The sequence below is a fragment of the Scyliorhinus torazame genome, chromosome 25 (assembly GCF_047496885.1).
Source record: "Scyliorhinus torazame isolate Kashiwa2021f chromosome 25, sScyTor2.1, whole genome shotgun sequence".
NCBI classification, from domain to species: domain Eukaryota; kingdom Metazoa; phylum Chordata; class Chondrichthyes; order Carcharhiniformes; family Scyliorhinidae; genus Scyliorhinus; species Scyliorhinus torazame.
Genome location: NC_092731.1, coordinates 6,326,848 through 6,345,832, shown reverse-complemented (window position 1 = coordinate 6,345,832; position 18,985 = coordinate 6,326,848). Strand labels below are relative to the sequence as shown.

Sequence of the window (18,985 nt, the reverse complement as noted above, 5' to 3'; positions counted from 1 at the left end):
TGTTTTAAATATCAGAAGTTTTGGTTCTCATCACTGCCTTGAATCTCAGTTAGCTGTACACTATTCTGCCAGAAATGCCCCCCCACCCCTTGAATATCTACTAACACTCATGCATAACAACATTACTTGCATTTTCTCATGAGGATAATTTTTAAATTATTGTCCGAAGTTTGGACCCATGGTGAAATGGTGGGAGAGGGCTGTTTAAAATTCACTTTGATGCCTCTGGATTCGGACAAGGAGACCAGTCAGAAATCTTGCTCCTGCTGCGGAAACCGAGAGACCTCACACAGTTGAATAGCTGAGGATAACTGCAGCAAAGGCTCACACACAGAAAAAAAATAGGCACCTGGCTAAAAACAGAAGCAGCATCTATAAGTAGAATGTATTAGGTGTAAAATAAATAACCTTAATAAACTCGGCCTTTGGAGTTGACTGCCACAGAAAGCAGTTGAGACCAAAACGCTGCACGTTTTCATAAACAGCTCGGGGGAAGAATCAGGTTATTGAGTTGGATGGTCAGCCACGATCATAATGAATAGTGGAGCAGGCTCAAAGGGTCGAATGGCCTCCTCCTGGTCCTCTTTTCTATGTTCCTGTGTCAATTAATAAATTCAAAACAAATTGTCCCGTCTGCTGCTAAAGAATAAAGTTCCCTCCAAAACTCCCCCCCCCCCCTCCCCCCCCCCGGGCAATGAATTTACATCAAGACAAAATCTGAACAAGTGTGGGCACAGGACAGCTGGAACGGTAAATGTTAAATGACAGATCGGTGAAGCAAGAGGAACTGCTCTGGGAGTCTGAGGTTTGGCAGGAGAGAGAGGGGTGCAAGAGAGGGGGTTCACTGTATATTTTGATCTGCAATCGCTTGGTGACATCTGGTGCGTGAATAACATCACCCAGCATTAACCCTCACCTGGCACATGCAAAATTTACTTTAGTTAAAGACAATAAATATTCTCGAGTCACAATGCTCAAGAGTAGTTATTACAGCCATAAACTGAAGCCAACGCAATTCGAAAAACAGCCTTTTGGGTGGAGGGAAACGGTTCTCCTCATCAGCTGCTAATTCATTATTCAAATTATCGGGTAATAGTGGGCGATAGCAACACGTAACTCATAGGTTGCACAGTTCGGCAACCACACAAAACAAAAATTGTATTAATAAATTTAGCCTGGTTGCTTTTCTTAACAAATCTAGCATTCATCAGCTTTCAGTATCTATTAACCTTGACATCAAAACATGCCAAAATGTTCCAAACAAGAGAAGTCAACAGTTTACCATATCGAACAACTAACTCATGCATGCAACATTTCGGACAGATGCACAATTAAATTTTGAGATTAATCGCACACGGGTGGGTACGAAGACCACAACACGCCGATATTTATAACTTTTTAGGTAGATGCAGCACAGGCACACACACGCCCCAAGATTATAAATAGGAAAGGATCAGTTCTTTTTTAAGCAGCAAAACAATCTGAAACCAGTGCATGAAGAGCCCCAGCCAGGTCATGCAGTCCCCTCGTTAAACATCGCACCAGGTCTATTTCGTGGTGAATTTGCCTCCTTACCCTTCAGTGTGCCTCTATGCAAGAGGGGGCAGCTCAAGAGGAATGAGGGAGAGAGAGACAGACACAGAGCGAGACAGAGAGAGAGACAGACACAGAGAGAGAGACAGACACAGAGAGAGAGACAGACACAGAGAGACAGACAGACACAGAGAGACAGACAGACACCGAGAGACAGACAGACACCGAGAGACAGACAGCACAGAGAGACAGACAGGCACAGAGAGACAGACAGGCACAGAGAGACAGAGACAGAGAGAGACACAGAGAGAGAGAGAGAGAGAGAGAGACACAGAGAGAGAGAGAAACAGAGAGAGAGAGAAAACAGAGAGAGAGAGAGAGACAGAGAGAGAGACAGAGGCAGAGAGAGAGAGAGGAAGACAGAGACACTGTGTTTCGGATTTTAAACAAAAATGACCACAGAATTAAAGAAAAACAGAATGAAATGAAAAATGAAATGAAAATCGCTTGTCACGAGTAGGCTTCAATGAAGTTACTGTGAAAAGCCCCTAGTCGCCCCTAGAGTGGAAGAGGAGGGAAGAAGCCCCAAATGGAGTGAGAGAAGCTCTATATACATACCCATGGCTAAGGCTTTCCCGGCCAGCAGTCAAGAGGTTTATTGGGGCTGGGGTGGGTTTTATTTGGTGTGCGAATGGGAGATAAATTATAAAATGTGAAGGAGCCCACACACACACACTTGACATGAAATGTTTATTGTTTTAATCCCCTCCCTCCCCAAACTCCCACCCAGAGTCTCCTCCCTTCCCAACACTGAACCCTCCCTCATTCTCCTCCCTCCCCAACACCCTCCCCCATTCTCCTCCCTCTGCCAAACACCCTCCCTCATTCACCTCCCTCTGCCAAACACCTTCCCCCATTCTCCTCCCTCTGCCAAACACCCTCCCTGACTCCTCATTCTCCTCCCCCTGCCAACACCCCTCAGTCTCCATCCATTTGCCCAAACACCCTCCCTCATTCTCCTCCCTCTTTCTCCTTCTCCCTCTCTCTCTTTCTCCTTCCCTCCCTCTTTCCCCTTCCCTCCTTCTCCTTTCATCTCTCCCTCCTTCTCTCCCTCTTTCTCCTTCTCCTTCCCTCCCTCCCTCTTTCTCCTTCCCTCCCTCTTTCTCCTTCCCTCCCTCTTTCTCCTTCTCTCCCTCTTTCTCCTTCTCTCCCTCTTTCTCCTTCTCTCCCTCCCTCTTTCTCCTTCCCTCCCTCCCTCTTTCTCCTTCCCTCCTTCCCTCTTTCTCCCTCCCTCCCTCTTTCTCCCTCCCTCCCTCTTTCTCCCTCCCTCCCTCTTTCTCCCTCCCTCCCTCTTTCTCCCTCCCTCCCTCTTTCTCCCTCCCTCCCTCTTTCTCCCTCCCTCCCTCTTTCTCCTTCCCTCCCTCTTTCTCCTTCCCTCCCTCTTTCTCCCTCCCTCCCTCCTTCTCCCTCCCTCCTTCTCCCTCCCTCCCTCTTTCTCCTTCCCTCTTTCTCCTTCCCTCCCTCCCTCCCTCTTTCTCCTTCCCTCCCTCCCTCTTTCTCCTTCCCTCCCTCCCTCCCTCTTTCTCCTTCCCTCCCTCCCTCCCTCTTTCTCCTTCCCTCCCTCCCTCTTTCTCCTTCCCTCCCACCCTTTCTCCCTCCTTCTCCCTCCCTCCTTCTCCCTCCCTCTTTCTCCCTCCCTCTTTCTCCTTCCCTCCCTCCTTCTCCCTCCCTCTTTCTCCTTCCCTCCCTCCCTCTTTCTCCTTCCCTCCCTCCCTCTTTCTCCTTCCCTCCCTCCCTCTTTCTCCTTCCCTCCCTCCCTCTTTCTCCTTCCCTCCCTCCCTCTTTCTCCTTCCCTCCCTCCCTCTTTCTCCTTCCCTCCCTCCCTCTTTCTCCTTCCCTCCCTCCCTCTTTCTCCTTCCCTCCCTCCCTCTTTCTCCTTCCCTCCCTCCCTCTTTCTCCTTCCCTCCCTCCCTCTTTCTCCTTCCCTCCCTCCCTCTTTCTCCTTCCCTCCCTCCCTCTTTCTCCTTCCCTCCCTCCCTCTTTCTCCTTCCCTCCCTCCCTCTTTCTCCTTCCCTCCCTCCCTCTTTCTCCTTCCCTCCCTCCCTCTTTCTCCTTCCCTCCCTCTTTCTCCTTCCCTCCCTCCCTCTTTCTCCTTCCCTCCCTCCCTCTTTCTCCTTCCCTCCCTCCCTCCTTCTCCTTCCCTCCCTCCCTCCTTCTCCTTCCCTCCCTCCCTCCTTCTCCTTCCCTCCCTCCCTCTTTCTCCTTCCCTCCCTCCCTCTTTCTCCTTCCCTCCCTCTTTCTCCTTCCCTCCCTCCCTCTTTCTCCTTCCCTCCCTCCCTCTTTCTCCTTCCCTCACTCCCCAAACTCCAGGCAGCAGCAGAGAAATGGCCAACACCTCAGACCCCCCCCCGGGCCGCCATGGGGGACAGAGACTCCCCCTCAGGTGATGCTCGGGGCCTAACCGCGAACCCCCTCCTCCCTCAGCACCTTTCCTCAGGGTGGGGGGGACTGTCCCCCCCACAGGCCCCGGCCCAGTGCCCGACATTCAGTCACAAATATTCATTATTTACCCGTCCGCCGTCGAATTTTCTCGGTTTTTCCTCCTCACCTGGAGGGTCTCGGGTCTGGGCGCGGGCGGCAGAATCGGGCCGAGTCGAACCGCCGGCCGCACTCACTCACTTGACGCGCCCGCCGGGGCCGCCGCGGATTGGCCGTCGCCCCTCCCGCCTCGCGCCCCCATTGGCCGGTCGGCCTGTCCATCACCCGCCGCCGTCGTTGCCATGGTGGGGAGGTGACGTGGCCGAGTACCGGAAGCGGAGGGCGGCTGGGCGCCGGGCAGGCCGGGAGTTGCAGTCCTGCTCTGCTCAGCCATGCCCATTACAACAACAACCTGCATTTCTATAGCGCCTTCTGTTATTGAACTAAATTTGAAAGGAATAAATTTAGAGTACCCAATTCATTTTTTCCAATTCAGGGACAATTTATCGTGGCCAATCCACCTACATCTTTGGGTTGAGGGGGTGAGACCCACGCAAACACGGGGAGAATGTGCAAACTCCACACGGACAGTGACCCAGAGCCAGGATCATACAATTTACAGTGCAGAAGAAGGCCATTCGGGCCATCAAGTCTGCACCGGCCCTTGGAATTAACACCCCACTTCAGCCCACACCCGTAACCCAGTGACCCCACTTAAACTTTTCGGACACTAAGGGTAATTTAACGTGGCTAATCCACCTAACTTGCACATCTTTGGACTGTGGGAGAAAACCGAGCACCCGGAGGAAACCCACGCACACACGGGGAGAACGTGCAGACTCCACACAGACACTGACCCAAGCCGGGAATCGAACCCGGGACCTCGGTGCCGTGAGGCAGCAGTGCTAACCGCTGCACCACTGTGCTACCCGTTATTGAACTAAGTTGATTGGACGTACTGCAAGTCCTGTCCACATCCTCTGCCCCCAAACACAATCAGAGCAGAGGGTCATTGGCAGATCATGCTTTTATAATCAATGTAAAGCACTACAAGTGTCCCAAGCTTCCGCCATCTCTTATCATCTGAAATGTGTGATTTAGTTCATTTAAGTAACCACCGGCTTTGTAAGAAATCTGTCCAGGTGCAAAAAATTTTGGACCACTGACCACCCAATCGAGGGCCTTGAGAGGGGATGAAACCTCTGCTAGCTCTTCATAAAGGCACCATAAATAGAAAGTGGAAATAACTCAATCTTTTCTTCAAACAATTTTCTTTTTCTCAGCATATTCCAGATAATGACATTAAACGTGAGAGCAAAGCATAAGCGTATCTCCGCCAATGAGTTACAACCTTGTTACTCACTGTCCGCTGTACTTGCCTGCGTTGATAAGAAATTGAGTATTGAGTAAATTGAGTATTGAGTATGAGCTTTTGTCAAAGCTTAAAAAAGTCTCCTTTTTCTCAGCAATACTCTGTACCATCAAACAACTATTTGATAAGAAATTGTAATTTGGATTTCAGGTTTATACAATTGGGAGATGTCAGTGCTCTTAGTGAAAATACTTTTCCATTTCAGTCGTAATGTGTCAACACCAAACACTCCCAGGACAGGTACAGCATGGGGTTAGATACAGAGTAAAGTTCCCTCTACCCTGTCCCCATCAAACACCCCCAGGACAGGTACAGCACAGGGTTAGATACAGAGTAAAGCTCGCTCCACACTGTCCCCATCAAACACTCCCAGGACAGGTACAGCACGGGGTTAGATACAGAGTAAAGCTCTCTCTACACTGTTCCCATCAAACACTCCCAGGACAGGTACAGCACGGGGTTAGATACAGAGTAAAGCTCCCTCTACACTGTCCCCATCAAACACTCCCAGGACAGGTACAGCACGGGGTTAAATACAGAGTAAAGCTCCCTCTACACTGTCCCCAACAAACACTCCCAGGACAGGTACAGCACGGGGTTAGATACAGAGTAAAGCTCCCTCTACACTGTCTCCATCAAACACTCCCAGGACAGGTACAGCACGGGGTTAGATACAGAGTAAAGCTCCCTCTACACTGTCCCCATCAAACACTCCCAGGACGGGTACAGCAGGGGGTTAGATACAGAGTAAAGCTCCCTCTACACTGTCTCCATCAAACACTCCCAGGACAGGTACAGCACGGGGTTAGATACAGAGTAAAGCTCCCTCTACACTGTCCCCATCAAACACTCCCAGGACAGGTACAGCACGGGGTTAGATACAGAGTAAAGCTCCCTCTACACTGTCCCCATCAAACACTCCCAGGACAGGTACAGCACGGGGTTAGATACAGAGTAAAGCTCCCTCTACAATGTCCCCATCAAACACTCCCAGGACAGGTACAGCACGGGGTTAGATACAGAGTAAAGCTCCCTCTACACTGTTCTATCAAACAGTTTGTAACAATCCCCTCCTGCTCCATGATGTGTTTTGCTGTTTGCCCTAACCTTGCTCATTGGTAGGTTCACATCCAGCCCATAAGCCAGAATATTCAGACACAGATAGGATGAAAATGTGATATTTGGCAGTTTACCATATCAGCAGTTGCTTACCCCACGTTTGGCCTTGAGAGTTTCTACACTTTGTGAGAAAGTGTTGCTCTGGAATTTTATTGGGTACAAAAACTGAAAGTGGGGAGAAGTGGCTACTGTGTTGTGTTATGACCCCAGTTGGTGTTATAATTGGAAGAGAAGATCCCATAGTGTAACCCTGGCTTAATAGACCATAACTTTAATTTATTTTATAAAACGTGGAGGGATAGAGTCACAGAACCACTAATTAGTTTTAACAAGAATTGTTTTTTTTATTAAACACGAAAACATTTAATTATTGTACAATATTCCTTTACTTCCCCTATGCTTAACAATTACACACACAGATTTTAATATTAACATGGATTACAAAGTACATCTTAAGCTACAATGGTCTCATTAACACAGAAAGTCCCTTTCAATCAGACAGGATGATTGTGGTCAGACACACCCCTCTCTGAACCCAAGTGAGTGTCTGTGGATTTCTCCTCAAAATGCCCCCAGATGATTCTTATCCCATGAGCCACCTTGTCTCATTGATGTCCGGTTTCCACACCAGTGATTTCAAATTTCGCTTTCTAAAGTCACACTTTCAAATCTTTTAAATTGTGCTTTCCTTCTGCTGTTTCCATCAAGGTTTCACTTTCAGATTTTACACCTCTCCCTCAGGCTTGCTTTATTTTAAAGGCTTTTACACACACTCTGCGGTCCAGCCACCAATTTCCACAATTATTTCAAATAATGTCTCCCAAACTGTTGTACTTGCTCACAAACCTTAGCACTATCGCAGATATCTCTCTGGGTTGTCATGGCCCACAGCCTTTCCAACTCTCCGTGACTTAACTGAGCAAAAATGAGTTCTGGTTCCTGTTTCCTCTGTTCCGTTAACTCCAGACTCCTTGGAAACGCCTCTTAATTTTTCTGGTTTCCTTAACGAGTTGGACTTTCGATTTCCAGCATCTGTTTTCTAAACCATTACTTTATAGTATGGCTTTTCTTCTAGCAGTCTGAGAGTGTCGTTCCCTCTTGAGCCTTCTAATATCAACTGCTTTTTTGAAAAAAACATTTTTGGGATGTGGGCGTCGCTAGTTCGGCCAGCATTTATTGCAGAAGCACCACTGACTTCCCCGTCTTGTCCCGCACCTGAACTATCTCCCTCGCCGCTACCTCCCTGTGGAGCTGACCTGCTAACATGCGCCCTGCCTTCTCCCCGTATGCATAGACCGCCCTCACCCTTTTCAACTGACGTGCCGCTTTCCCCATGAATAATAGCTCAAACCTCACACGGACCTCCGTCCTCTTTGCCAGGAGACAGGGTCCTGGTACCCCCGTGTACCTCCCATCCAGCTCCAAAATCTCTTCTATCAGTCGTTGGCATTCCTCCCTCTCCTTCCTATCCACTTTAGCCTTAAACGAGATCACCTCCCCCCTCATCACCGCCTTCAGAGCCTCCTAGACCACCGATCGTGAGATCTTCCCTGTGCAATTAAACCCCACATACCTCTCAATCACCTTCCTTATATGGTTACAGAAGCTCCGATCCGCCAATAACACTCTCTACTCCGGGCTCTGGGCTACCCCCTTCTCCAAAGCCACATCCATCCAATACGGGGTGTGATCCGAGATCACAATTGCCGAGCACGCCGACTTCTTAGCCCCAGCCAACAGTGTCTTGTCCACCCCAAAAATGTCAACCCACGAAAACACCTTGTGCGCCGGGGAGAAAAACGAATACTCCCGATCCCTCGAGTGCAAAAATCTCCACGGGTCCACTCCCCCCATCTCTCTCAGGAGCCCTGCCAGTGACTTTGCCCCCCCCTCCCGCCCTCGCCGATTGGATCAGCGAGCACGGCTGGGGCCTGTCCACCCTCGATTCCAATCCCCCCTACTATCAGCTCCTGGGTATCCAGATCCAGGATGGCACCCAACGCTCTCTTCACAAACTCCGCATCATCCCAATTGGGGCCATATGTGCTTATCAGCGCCACCAACCTCCCGTCCAACGCACCCGTCACTACCATGTACCTGCCTCCCTGATCAACCACCACCTTCTTCATCTGGCACCTCACTCCTTTGTCCACCAAGAATGTAACCCCCCCCCCCTCCTGAGCTCTACTATCAAACCCCGAATGAAACACCTGACTCACCGAAACCTTCCTAAGCCTCACCTGGTCCTTCACCCTCAGATGTGCCTCCTGCAGCATCACCACATCAACATTTAAACTCTTCAAGCGTGTGAAAACGCTCGCTCTCGTCACCGGCCCCGTAACGGCCAGACCCGCCCCATTCTTTGTCAAACATCTGCCCCCTCCTCTCGGAATCCTGAAACGTTGTATAATTACTGTGTTTGGGTCTTTGTTCGGTAGCACAGGTCTTGGCTGATATCCAGTCTGTTCTCCGTGTACACGTAACAAGCTTGATTAAATAGCCACCTTGTCCAGGTTGTTGTGTTTGATCCTCTCGGTACTGAGCTGAGCCGCAGGGAATAACCCCACGTGGAAGCTGACTCAATACACAGTTCTTGAAACCGCTCCTACACAGGCTCCAACGACAGCGGCCCCTCCCCCACCACACTCCTAGTGCGGTGACCCCTGCCAGAGCCTCCCACTCCTCAGTAACCCTGCCCCACGTGTCCAAAAACCCACCTCCTCTTGACCAAGAAACAATACAGAACTGCACCTACGAGGAAATAAGGGAACCCAAACCCAGGACACATGTAAACACGCCCCCCCCCTCCCCCATTCACGAAACAGAGAAACAAAACCCCAATCAAATAAAAAACCCTCCATAAGAAAAACACAAAGCCCGTCCCCAGCAACCAAGTCCAAATCCCAACTCTCATCTCGGTCCCAGCCCTCCAACCTGAACGAAGGCCTCCGCCGTGTCGAAATAAAAATCCACTCCAAATCTCACTCTGCTGGAATACGATGCCGCCTTCGCCCGTCCAAAGGCCGCCCGCCTTCTCGCCAGCTCCGCCGTCAGGTCTTGGTGTATTCGTGTACCAACACCTTCCCACTTCCCACATCTCGTCTCTGCTTCACCCAGCTCAAAACCTTCTCCTTCACCTGGTCGCTGTGGGAGCAGACTATAACCGCTCTTGGTGGCTCATTTACTTTAGGCTGCGGCCTGGGTGACCGATGTGCCCTGTCCAACTCATAGCGGGAGGGACCTTCCCCCTCCCCCACCAACTCCACCAACATCTTTGTAAAGCATTCGGTCGGTCTCGGGCCCCCCACCCCCTCGGGCAGAACCACGATTCTCAGATTTTGCCTCCTCGACCTGTTCTCCAGGTCCCTCCACCTAGGCTCTGAGAAAACTATACATTGGGCGCGATTCTCCCAAAAATAAGTTAATTTGTGGCGGGTTTTTCAGGGAGTTTCCCGCCCGGGTTCACCACCACTATTCACTGACACTTAGTCACTTTTTGGGGCCCTGGGGAGTTTCTCACTGGTTTAGCACTGGGGAGCTGAACTCCGAGATGGGGCCGCCATTTTGAAAGGGAGCCTGATCGCTGTCATGATATTCAAACACACACATCATGATAGACAGACCAACAGACAAATCAGCACACATAACACGACAGCCAATCACAGACAAGGACAGAGACAGTATAAGAGAAGAAACACGACACCTGGTGGCCAGTCCATCTAGAGACCAGGACAAGGACAGGACCTGATTAACAACACACTCAGGGAGTCACCACGTGCAGAGTATCAAGACAAATCTGCAAATAGCAAGTTGGAATAAAACAGCGTTGTACCAATTGCTACCGTGTTGGTTCATCCGTACCTCAGAGCACCCAACACCACAATCGCTAAGTGAGATGTTGGGTCCCCCATTTCCCCCTCCCATGGGCAATGTCACACACCCACACACATGGACACGACTACACATCCTCCAAGTGAGGATGCCCCCACTCTGGTGTCCCTGGGGGAACCCCCTCTTCAGGCTCCCCCCCCCAAATCCCCCTTACAGCACCCCCTCCCATCCTGGACCCCAACTCATTACCCCTCCAACCACCCAGAGGCCCCTACTTACCTGCCCTGCACTCACCCACCCTCTAAACCCCCTCCACCCTCATTTTATGGACATGGCTCCCCTTGCTCCCTGACCCTTGGCAGTACCACCCTGACACTCAGGCACTCTTTCACCACCCAGGCAGTGCTCCTGCTGGCTTGGCAGTGCCATCCGGGCACCTTGGCAGTGAAAGGGTGTCAGCTGGGCAGTGCCAAGGTGCCCACATTCCAGGGGGAGGGCCAGGGAGCCACCCTGCCATTACCCTGACCACTCAGGTGTCTCCGACGGCCTGGGAGACCCCCCCCCCCAGCCTAGGAGACCCCCCCCCCCCCAGGCCTGGGAGACCCCCCCCAGGCCTGGGAGACACCCCCCCCCCCCGGGGCCAGGTGCCATTCTGTCTGGACCAGCACTGATCGGCGTCCGGCTGCAGCCTCCCTGTGGAGGCTGGAGAATCGAGGGAGGCCGGAGGATCCCGCGTGAGTAGGTCGTAAGTAGGTTTATGACCTACCTCCGCGTGCGTTATTCGTGGGGCGGAGTTCCGACTCCGACGTCTCGTGAGAATCCCGGGAAGCGCGGAGCCCCTCGGGAGGCTTGCTGCAGGCCTGTGCCGGGATTCTCCAGCCGTGTTGTGCTCTCGATTGAACGCAATGTGGTCGGAGAGTCACGCCCCTTATTTCTAAAGTTTACCAATACAAATATGAATCCCTTAAAACAACTTTATTTTCCTAACAGTTGCTTGATTGTCGAATGACAATGTTGGAAAATAAAAAAATTAAGAAAGAGGCTAGCACAGTGGCTTTGCGCAGAAGAATCTCAAATCACTTTGCATGCATTTAATTATTGAATGATACATCTCAGAGTGCAGCGTTTGGCCCATCGTCCCTGTGCTTGCTGGCCAGTGGAGCTCTCCAATCACACCCACTCCCTCTGCTGGTTGCCCATGGCCCTACAACGTTTTCTCCTTATCCAATTCCCTTTGAGAGTTGTTCCTGAGTCTGCTTCCACCCGCCCTTTCAGGCAACGGGTTCCAGATCACAACAACTCGCTACGTAAAAGTGTTCTCCTCGTCTACCCCCCTGGTTCGGGGAATTCCTGGTGGAGTGTTGCCATCGCAGAGTCTGGTAAAGCAGCAGCTTATTCCGTACACAGTAAGATCCCATGTAGCGCAACGTGATGACTTATCAGTTAATCTGTGGGCTGAGGGACCCTAACCCCAACCTTTCTTTAATGGGCAGGAAACAGCGAGTGGGGATAAGGAGTTCTTTATCAGGCCAGCGACCTGTAGCCAGTGGGGTTCCACAGGGACCAGTGCTGGGACCGCAACTGTTTACAATACATATTATAATAATAATCACTTATTGTCACAAGTAGGCTTCAATGAAGTTACTGTGAAAAGCCCCTAGTCGCCACATTCCGGCGCCTGTTCGGGGAGGCCGGTGCGGGAATTGAACCCGCGCTGCTGGCCTTGTTCTGCATTACAAGCCAGCTGTTTAGCCCACTGTGCTAAACCTGTCCCAATAATGACTTGGAGGAGGGAAGCGAATGTACTGTAGCCAAATGTGCAGACGACACAAAAAAGAAAAGGTGGCAGGGCAAGTTGTGAGAGGGATACAGACAGTTTGCAAAGAGGTACCGAGAGATCAATAAATGGGCAAAATAATAGCAAATGGAGTAAAATGTGGGAAAATGCGAAACTGTTATATTTGAAAGGAGAACAAAAGAACAGAGTAATCATAGAATGATAGAATCCCCACCGTGCAGAAGGAGGCTATTCAGACCACCGTGTCTGCACCGACACTTCGAATGAGCTCTCTACCCATGTCCACTCTCCCTGTCCCTGTAACCTAACCCGCTCATTCATGGATACTAAGGGGTAATCTATCACGGCCAATCCACCTAACCTGCACTTATTTGGACTGCGGGAGGAAACCAGATCACCCGGAGAAAACCCGCGCAGACACGGGGAGAACGCGCAAACTCCGTACAGACAGTCATCTGAGGCCAGAATTGAACCCTGGTCCCTGGTGTTGTAAGGCAGCAGTGCTATCCATTATTTAAATGGACTGAAACGTCAGAAAGCTGCAACACCAGGGACTCGGGGGAGGGGGGGGGGGGAGTGGGGGGGTGGGGGTAGCACACAGGGGCAGCAGGTCATCAGGAAGGCTAATGGAATGTTGGCCTTGATTTCAAGGGGGTTGGAGTATAAGAGTGAGGAAGTCTTGCTGGAACTGTGCAAGGTACTGGTGAGACCACATCTGGAGCACTGGCAGCAGTTTTGGCCCCTTATTTGAGGAGAGATATTGGGTGCGATTTAAACGAAACGTTTCAGAGTGCCATTTTGGCTGCGATTGGGTGGGATGTTTCTCGGTGGATGCATTGGCGAGACCATGGTCCGTATTTAACGGCACTTTAACGAGCGTCTTGCCATTACTGGCTGCCTCGCTACCTGAGTCGCCCGACTTGCGCCTCAGCACCTGGCTGTTTTTAAACGCTCCCTCAGCACTCAGTCATTCAACACACAAACATGGCTTCGGCGACGCCGACCTGGCCCAGGCTTCTGGCCGCTGTGGAGGCGAGACGGGACATCCAGTTCCTCCCGAGGGGGGTCAGAGGGCCAGCAGCAGAGCCACCAATGCTGGCCGGGGGGCAGTGGCAGTGGCTGTCAGTTCGGGCAGCACACCATGGAGTACCCACCATCCAATGTAGCACGAACAATGATCCCCACCGGGCTGCGAGGGTAAGTTACCACCCCTCTCCTGAGATCCGAGTTGTTGAACATAAAATATGAAAATCCAATAAAAACATCTAAAAAAAAGACAATGGAAGTGGCTCCTCATCTCCTCAACAGCCACTGCGCCAACTAAACGACACCCGCGTGATTCCTCGCTGGGGAGCCTGTTAATTCCTGGGAGGCCGTTACATTCGACTTTAATCTCACTAATGAGATGGAAATTGGAGCGAATTGGGGTCAAAGATGTGCTTGCCATATTTGGGTGTGATCCTCGCCATCGGGAGTGGGCCGGTTAGTGGAGCGAATCTCGATTTGGGCCTTTATTGCTATTTAACCAGCGTGCCCAGATCCGTGCCAAGGCCCAACGCAGTGGTTAAATCGGGCCCATTATTTCATTGGAGGGGGCTCAGAGAAGGTTCACTTGGATGATCCCCAATGTGGAGGGATTGTCTTATGAGCAAATGTTAAGCAGGTTGGGACTCTACTCATTGGAATTTAGAAGAATGAGAGGTGATCGCATTGAAACATGTCGGATTTTCAGGGGGGGTTTGACAGGGTCAATGCTGAGAGGATATTTCCCCGCATGGGAGAGTCTAGGACCAGAGGGCATAGTCTCAGAATAAAGGGGAGCCTCTTTCAGACTGAGATGAGGAGGCGGCACGGTGGCCCAGTGGTTAGCACTGCTACCTCATAGTGCCAGGGAGCTGGGTTCAATTGCGGCCTTGGGTGACAGTCTGTGTGGAGTTTGCCCATTCTCCCCGTGTCTGTGAGGGTTTCCTCGGGTGCTCCTGTTTCCTCCCATAGTGCAAAGATGTGCAGGTTAGGAGGATTGACCAAGCTAAATTGTCCCTAGGTGGGGTTACGTGGATAGGGTGTGGGAGTGGGCCTAGGTAGGGCACTCTTTCAGAGGGTCGGTGCAGAGTCAATGGGCCGAATGGCCTCCTTCTGCACTGGGGGGAATTCTGTGAATTTCTTCTATCAGAGGATTGTGAGTCTTTGGAACTCAACACCACACAGAGCTTTGGGGGCAGAGTCCTTGTCACAGAGAGCTGTGGGGGCAGAGACCTTGTCACAGAGAGCTGTGGGGGCAGAGACCTTGTCACAGAGAACTGTGGGGACAGAGTCCGTGTCACAGAGAGCTATGGGGGCAGAGACCTTGTCACAGAGAGCTGTGGGGGCAGAGTCCTTGTCACAGAGAGCTGTGGGGGCAGAGTCCTTATCACAGAGAGCTGTGGGGGCAGAGTCCTTGTCACAGAGAGCTGTGGGGGCAGAGTCCTTGTCACAGAGAGCTGTGGGGGCAGAGTCCTTGTCACAGAGAGCTGTGGGGGCAGAGTCCGTGTCACAGAGAGCTGTGGGGACAGAGTCCTTGTCACAGAGAGCTGTGGGGGCAGAGTCCTTGTCACAGAGAGCTGTGGGGGCAGAGTCCTTGTCACAGAGAGCTGTGGGGGCAGAGTCCTTGTCACAGAGAGCTGTGGGGGCAGAGTCCGTGTCACAGAGAGCTGTGGGGACAGAGTCCGTGTCACAGAGAGCTGTGGGGGCAGAGTCCTTGTCACAGAGAGCTGTGGGGACAGAGTCCGTGTCACAGAGAGCTGTGGGGACAGAGTCCGTGTCACAGAGAGCTGTGGGGGCAGAGTCCGTGTCACAGAGAGCTGTGGGGACAGAGTCCTTGTCACAGAGAGCTGTGGGGGCAGAGTCCTTGTCACAGAGAGCTGTGGGGGCAGAGTCCGTGTCACAGAGAGCTGTGGGACAGATGTCCGTGTCACAGAGAGCTGTGGGACAGAGTCCGTGTCACAGAGAGCTGTGGGGGCAGAGTCTGTGTCACAGAGAGCTGTGGGGGCAGAGTCCGTGTCACAGAGAGCTGTGGGGGCAGAGTCCTTGTCACAGAGAGCTGTGGGGGCAGAGTCCGTGTCACAGAGAGCTGTGGGACAGAGTCCGTGTCACAGAGAGCTGTGGGACAGAGTCCGTGTCACAGAGAGCTGTTGGGGCAGAGTCCTTGTCACAGAGAGCTGTGGGGGCAGAGTCCGTGTCACAGAGAGCTGTGGGGGCAGAGTCCTTGTCACAGAGAGCTGTGGGGGCAGAGTCCGTGTCACAGAGAGCTGTGGGACAGAGTCCGTGTCACAGAGAGCTGTGGGGGCAGAGTCCGTGTCACAGAGAGCTGTGGGGGCAGAGTCCGTGTCACAGAGAGCTGTGGGACAGAGTCCGTGTCACAGAGAGCTGTGGGGGCAGAGTCTGTGTCACAGAGAGCTGTGGGGACAGAGTCCGTGTCACAGAGAGCTGTGGGACAGAGTCCGTGTCACAGAGAGCTGTGGGGACAGAGTCCTTGTCACAGAGAGCTGTGGGAGCAGAGTCCATGTCACAGGGAGCTGTGGGGGCAGAGTCCGTGTCACAGAGAGCTGTGGGGGCAGAGTCCTTGTCACAGAGAGCTGTGGGGGCAGAGTCCGTGTCACAGAGAGCTGTGGGAGCAGAGTCCGTGTCACAGAGAGCTGTGGGACAGAGTCCGTGTCACAGAGAGCTGTGGGGGCAGAGTCCGTGTCACAGAGAGCTGTGGGGGTAGAGTCCTTGTCACAGAGAGCTGTGGGACAGAGTCCGTGTCACAGAGAGCTGTTGGGGCAGAGTCCGTGTCACAGAGAGCTGTGGGGACAGAGTCCGTGTCACAGAGAGCTGTGGGGACAGAGTCCGTGTCACAGAGAGCTGTGGGGACAGAGTCCGTGTCACAGAGAGCTGTGGGGGCAGAGTCCGTGTCACAGAGAGCTGTGGGGGCAGAGTCCTTGTCACAGAAAGCTGTGGGGACAGAGTCCGTGTCACAGAGAGCTGTGGGGGCAGAGTCCTTGTCACAGAGAGCTGTGGGGGCAGAGTCCGTGTCACAGAGAGCTGTGGGAGCAGAGTCCTTGTCACAGAGAGCTGTGGGGACAGAGTCCTTGTCACAGAGAGCTGTGGGGACAGAGTCCTTGTCACAGAGAGCTGTGGGGGCAGAGTCCTTGTCACAGAGAGCTGTGGGACAGAGTCCGTGTCACAGAGAGCTGTGGGGACAGAGTCCTTGTCACAGAGAGCTGTGGGGACAGAGTCCGTGTCACAGAGAGCTGTGGGGACAGAGTCCTTGTCACAGAGAGCCGTGGGGGCAGAGTCCTTGTCACAGAGAGCTGTGGGGGCAGAGTCCTTGTCACAGAGAGCTGTGGGGGCAGAGTCCTTGTCACAGAGAGCTGTGGGACAGAGTCCGTGTCACAGAGAGCTGTGGGGGCAGAGTCCGTGTCACAGAGAGCTGTGGGGGCAGAGTCCTTGTCACAGAGAGCTGTGGGGGCAGAGTCCTTGTCACAGAGAGCTGTGGGACAGAGAGCTGTGGGACAGAGTCCGTGTCACAGAGAGCTGTGGGACAGAGTCCGTGTCACAGAGAGCTGTGGGGGCAGAGTCCTTGTCACAGAGAGCTGTGGGACAGAGTCCGTGTCACAGAGAGCTGTGGGACAGAGTCCGTGTCACAGAGAGCTGTGGGGGCAGAGTCCTTGTCACAGAGAGCTGTGGGACAGAGTCTGTGTCACAGAGAGCTGTGGGGACAGAGTCCTTGTCACAGAGAGCTGTTGGGGCAGAGTCTGTGTCACAGAGAGCTGTGGGACAGAGTCCGTGTCACAGAGAGCTGTGGGGGCAGAGTCCTTGTCACAGAGAGCTGTGGGACAGAGTCCGTGTCACAGAGAGCTGTGGGAGCAGAGTCCGTGTCACAGAGAGCTGTGGGGGCAGAGTCCTTGTCACAGAGAGCTGTGGGGAGTGAGTCCGTGTCACAGAGAGCTGTGGGGGCAGAGTCCGTGTCACAGAGAGCTGTGGGGCAGAGTCCTTGTCACAGAGAGCTGTGGGGGCAGAGTCTGTGTCACAGAGAGCTGTGGGGGCAGAGTCCTTGTCACAGAGAGCTGTGGGGCAGAGTCCGTGTCACAGAGAGCTGTGGGGACAGAGTCCTTGTCACAGAGAGCTGTGGGGGCAGAGTCCTTGTCACAGAGAGCTGTGGGGGCAGAGTCCATGTCACAGAGAGCTGTGGGAGCAGAGTCCTTGTCACAGAGAGCTGTGGGGGCAGAGTCCTTGTCACAGAGAGCTGTGGGGGCAGAGTCTGTGTCACAGAGAGCTGTGGGGGCAGAGTCCGTGTCACAGAGAGCTGTGGGAGCAGAGTCCTTGTCACAGAGAGCTGTGGGGGCAGAGTCCTTGTCACAGAGAGCTGTGGGGGCAGAGTCTGTGTCACAGAGAGCTGTGGGGACAGAGTCCTTGTCACAGAGAGCTGTGGGGACAGAGTCCGTGTCACAGAGAGCTGTGGGAGCAGAGTCCTTGTCACAGAGAGCTGTGGGGACAGAGTCCGTGTCACAGAGAGCTGTGGGAGAGAGTCCTTGTCACAGAGAGCTGTGGGGGCAGAGTCCTTGTCACAGAGAGCTGTGGGGGCAGAGTCTGTGTCACAGAGAGCTGTGGGGGCAGAGTCCGTGTCACAGAGAGCTGTGGGGGCAGAGTCCTTGTCACAGAGAGCTGTGGGGACAGAGTCCTTGTCACAGAGAGCTGTGGGGACAGAGTCCGTGTCACAGAGAGCTGTGGGGGCAGAGTCCTTGTCACAGAGAGCTGTGGGGGCAGAGTCCTTGTCACAGAGAGCTGTGGGACAGAGTCCGTGTCACAGAGAGCTGTGGGAGCAGGGTCCGTGTCACAGAGAGCTGTGGGGGCAGAGTCCTTGTCACAGAGAGCTGTGGGGCAGAGTCCTTGTCACAGAGAGCTGTGGGGGCAGAGTCTGTGTCACAGAGAGCTGTGGGGGCAGAGTCCTTGTCACAGAGAGCTGTGGGGCAGAGTCCGTGTCACAGAGAGCTGTGGGGACAGAGTCCTTGTCACAGAGAGCTGTGGGGGCAGAGTCCTTGTCACAGAGAGCTGTGGGGGCAGAGTCCATGTCACAGAGAGCTGTGGGAGCAGAGTCCTTGTCACAGAGAGCTGTGGGGGCAGAGTCCTTGTCACAGAGAGCTGTGGGGGCAGAGTCCGTGTCACAGAGAGCTGTGGGGGCAGAGTCCTTGTCACAGAGAGCTGTGGGAGCAGAGTCCTTGTCACAGAGAGCTGTGGGGACAGAGTCCTTGTCACAGAGAGCTGTGGGGACAGAGTCCGTGTCACAGAGAGCTGTGGGGGCAGAGTCCTTGTCACAGAGAGCTGTGGGGGCAGAGTCCTTGTCACAGAGAGCTGTGGGACAGAGTCCGTGTCACAGAGATCTGTGGGAGCAGGGTCCGTGTCACAGAGAGCTGTGGGGGCAGAGTCCTTGTCACAGAGAGCTGTGGGGCAGAGTCCTTGTCACAGAGAGCTGTGGGGGCAGAGTCTGTGTCACAGAGAGCTGTGGGGGCAGAGTCCTTGTCACAGAGAGCTGTGGGGCAGAGTCCGTGTCACAGAGAGCTGTGGGGACAGAGTCCTTGTCACAGAGAGCTGTGGGGGCAGAGTCCTTGTCACAGAGAGCTGTGGGGGCAGAGTCCATGTCACAGAGAGCTGTGGGAGCAGAGTCCTTGTCACAGAGAGCTGTGGGGGCAGAGTCCTTGTCACAGAGAGCTGTGGGGGCAGAGTCCGTGTCACAGAGAGCTGTGGGGGCAGAGTCTGTGTCACAGAGAGCTGTGGGGGCAGAGTCCTTGTCACAGAGAGCTGTGGGAGCAGAGTCCTTGTCACAGAGAGCTGTG

General features: G+C 53.2%; 2 protein-coding genes across 2 annotated transcripts in view; one reads left to right on the top strand and one right to left on the bottom strand.

Annotated features, from left to right (window-relative positions):
* LOC140402267 (protein Smaug homolog 1-like) overlaps positions 1 to 4,215 on the bottom strand; it is a 98,996-nt gene extending 94,781 nt beyond the window's left edge. The window contains 1 exon segment of the mRNA XM_072489906.1: positions 4,142 to 4,215. The gene's annotated coding sequence lies outside the window, so the exon portion shown is untranslated.
* The window catches only part of LOC140402268 (glia maturation factor gamma-like), a 42,661-nt gene that overhangs the window by 367 nt on the left and 23,309 nt on the right, over positions 1 to 18,985 (top strand). The window lies entirely within an intron of this gene.